General features: G+C 36.8%; 1 non-coding gene across 1 annotated transcript; it reads right to left on the bottom strand.

Moving 5' to 3' along the window:
- Positions 1-3,506: 3,506 nt before the first annotated feature.
- LOC132004678 (U6 spliceosomal RNA) lies at positions 3,507-3,613 on the bottom strand. The gene has a single exon (XR_009400622.1). It is a non-coding gene; the product is annotated as a U6 spliceosomal RNA (small nuclear RNA).
- Positions 3,614-4,067: the final 454 nt, after the last annotated feature.

Genomic DNA, 4,067 nt, shown 5'->3' with positions numbered 1-4,067 from the left:
TCCATAACCCAACCACCCTCTTCTTACCCCCCTGCCCCCGGCAACCCTCAGAGTTCCATTCTCATGAAACATCCACACTCCTCTTCTCCTTACCCTGCTTAATGGGTATTTTTTTTTAAGCTTTTACTAATAGAATTTGTTATTTTATCCATACAAATTTTTATTTGACCTGTTCTTCCTCTTTCACTGTTATCAACATCAAAAATGCTTATGTCTCTAAGAGCACAGAATATTTTGTTTGGAGTGTATGTGTGTGTGTGTGTTTGTGTGTATTTTCCATTGGTGCATTATGGGTCTCTAGAATAGGGCCTGGTACACAGAATGTGCCTGGTAAGTATTTTTGGAATTATTTAATGAAATGTCATAAATCAATAAGCGAAAAAATGTAGACAACCCTAATAGAAAAATTACTGATGAAAGTTTGAACAGGAAATTCACAAAGAAGAAAATCCCAATGACTAATATGCTAAAAAAGATGCTTTGCCTCATTTTTAATCAAATTTTAATTTAAGCCACAAGGACATACTTTTGAATATACATAGATTAAAGTTTAAGACTTCAATAATCCCGATGATGGCAAGGATATATAACAAGAGATTCTCATATGCTTCTGGAGGGAGTATAAATTGGTTGAAGTACTTGGAAAATAGTTTGGCATGGCCTAGGAAAGTTGAATGGAGGGATATGTCACTTTTGGGAATATAATAAAATTTTACACATACACATAGATGTTATTACAAAAATGCTAATAGCAGCACTGCTCATAAAACAAATTAAAAAATGGAAGCAATCCAAATGCACTCCAGTAGTTATTGGCTAAAAACTACTGACAGATTTATAAAGTAGACTGTTATCTCAGTGAAAAGGAGCAAGTCACAGCTACACACAGACATCAACAGAATTGAAATCCACAAATACGTTGTTGACTGGAAGAAGTTACAGCAGAATTGTATAAAATACGATTCCGTATATACCAAATTCAGAGAGACGCAGAACCAACAATATTTTGCTTAGAGTCGTGATCATAGACAGTAAAGTATTTTCTATAAAATAAGGAAATAAATGATATCCATCAAATTAATTTATTAGTTACTCTTAGTGGAGAGACAATGAGATATTAGCAGGAGAGGAATTCTAAGGTACCAGCAATGATTGTTCTTAATTACTGCTGCTTACCTGAGTATTCACCCATTATTATTCTTAAACTGTTCATGTATATTTCATACATTCTTTTTATATTTAAAAAAAGTTATTATTAATTTTCCAGCACTTTGTTCACATTGCTCTCTTTTTCTCTTAGCATCCCATATTGTCAGATGCACAGAAAGCCAAGGTAAGAGGAGCTGTTTTTCAGTCCTTTAATTAATTACTTGCTAAATTCTCCACTTCTGGCTCTTACTTCTATTTCCTGCTGCCTCTTATCTTTTGTTATTCCAGGATTTGGTGAATGGAAAACTTGCCTTTTCATCTGTCCCAGATCAGGCATGCGTTGGGTCTTAGTTTCTTTATCATATCATTTTATTTTCTGTAAATTCCTTATAAGTTTGGCATGTGGGCAGGAATTTCCTCACTTTCTTGGGACTGCTATGTTAAAACTTTTTTCTTTTGGAATTTTTGGAGTTTGGATGATTTCTTTTGGGTTTGCAGAAGAAGGGAGGTAATGATTATTCACAGATATCCTGACTCAGAAGCTTCTGACTGTGGATATTTTTAGACATTTTAGAAAATCTTTACTTTCATTCTAAAATAATCTTTAACAAACAATGATCCTCAATTTTAGATTTAGATTTTTTCTAGCAGCCCAGAATAATCCTCTGGGAACTCTGTTTAGCAGTTAATGATATTTTAATGAGCTATGAAAATTTTAACACATTATAATTACCTAGGAAAGTTAAAAAAAAATACTAGTGACCAGGGGCACCTGGGTGGCTATGTTGGTTAATTGTGTGTCTTTGGCTCAGGTCATGATCCCAGGGTCCTGGGATCTAGTCCCACATCAGGCTTCCCACTCAGTGTGGAGTCTGCTTCTCCCTCTTCTTCTGTCCCTCCACCTGCTTCTGCTGTCAGGCTCTCTCTCTGTCACATAAATAAGTAAAATCTAAAAAAAAAAAAAAAACACTGTTGATCAGAGTCAACACCAATTAAATTGGAATTTCTGTAGGCAGAGACCTGGAGTATCTACTTAAAAAACAAAAGAAAAATTATTTAATGTACACTAGGATTGACCCTCAGTATTCTAGTGGGTGAGATAAAAGCATAAATAAAACTTTATGCAACAAGAAATTATAAGACCAAGTGCCATTAGGTCAATACTTTGAGTCGCTAAGAGTGAATGTTAATATTTATGCCAACAATAGTCATGCCAGTGTTTCAGTCATGAGTCAATGACCCATTTTCCCATCCTCTATTTCCATTGGAAAACCAGTTTCTTGTGTTTCCACTCTCTTGGACATGAAAAGTTTCTCTGTTCTCCTAGGTCTTTGGTTATTTGAAGGGAATTTCTGCTATGCATATTAATGGTTAGTGAGGAAATTTTATCCTATTTTTACTCTAAGATTTATTTTCTGGAGATTAGCTGTTACTCTTATTTGGGCAAAATTTATATGATTATCTTAGCTCTGACTTATGCATGTAAATTTCTCCATTCTAAAATTTACAAACAGCTTATGCCCCTGAAATCACATTGCGATGGGTCTTTCTTGAAACTCCTAATACAGAAATGAAAACAGACTGAATTATTCTTATAGATTACTGATGGTCGTTCCAACTTTTCACCAGCTTCTTCTATTCCCTTTTTTTGTCCCCTTTAGCTTCCAGACTCTACTGTAAGCGTTAATGCCCTTCTCAAGGAAGAGCTAGGCTTTGCCTTATTAACTTGTAGTCAGCCTTTAAACCCAGCTTATAACTCTTCTCTTCTGGTCCTTACCTGATGCTTTGAGCAGGGATCCCTAGACCCATGCTTAGTACCATCCCAATCCCCTGACTTACATTCACTTTGATTTTTCTGGTTTGACTTTCTGTCCTGAAGAGTAACTATTCCCCAGACTCATCCCTCAAGACTTTTCTACATTTTTTAGGCTCTAGCCTTCTAGGTTCCAATGTGTGACCTTGCCTGGCCCTAGCAGTGTTCTAACAAGACCTTCTCTGGCCCACTCCAAGGCATGCTTCCTTCTGTTGTCTGAAAAAGGAGACTTGCTGCATGGAAGCCTCAGGAATGTCTTCCTTAAGTCTAGAAATGTCCCTTCCACCAGCCATTTCAGTATTTTTCGTACTTTTTTTTTTTAAGTTTGTTGAGTACAGTTGACACACAATATTACAGTAGTTTCAGGTATACAACATAGTGATTCAACATCTGTATACACTTACCTATTATGCTATGCTCACCACACCTGTAGCTACCATCTGTCACCGTGTAATTATTATAGTACCATTAACTCCATTCCCTGCGCTGTGCTTTTAACTCTTGTGATGTACTCATTCCATCCCTGGAGGCCTCTGTCTCCCACAAAAATAGGGAACACTCCGTGAATTTGTGCGTCATCTTTGCACAGGGGCCATGCTAATCTTCTCCATACTGTTTTGATATTAGTATATGCGCTGCCAAAGAGAACACCAGTGCTCCCCATTCTTAAAGAATGAACACCTTTCATACACCTCATCTTTACCATATTTGCCTGATTTATGAGCAGCTCACATGTTAAATGTTCAGTAAACGTGTATCAAATATATGACTGAGTGAGTGATTAAATGAATGATCTGTGGCGTGTGTCAGTCCACGTTGCCTCTATGCAAATATGCTTGGAAGCATCGAGATAAAAACAGCATGATTTTTTTCCCCCGGAGAAAACTCCCAGTAGAATAGTGAAAATAGAAAAGAAAAAATAGGAGCCCCAATATCCCAGGCCTCTGTGTACCTGTGGCTACAATATAAGACCATAATTCTTTTTCATATGTTAATTATGGTCGTATAAGATAACTTTGGCTTGCTCACTCTCTCCTCCTCCTCCTCCTTCCTTTTCTTCTCCTTCTCTTCATGTAGCTGCTACTACCCTCCCTCACGGCTCCTG

Source organism: Mustela nigripes, chromosome 16 (genome assembly GCF_022355385.1).
Source record: "Mustela nigripes isolate SB6536 chromosome 16, MUSNIG.SB6536, whole genome shotgun sequence".
Classification (NCBI taxonomy): Eukaryota; Metazoa; Chordata; class Mammalia; order Carnivora; family Mustelidae; genus Mustela; species Mustela nigripes.
This window is presented reverse-complemented; position numbering and strand designations above follow the sequence as displayed.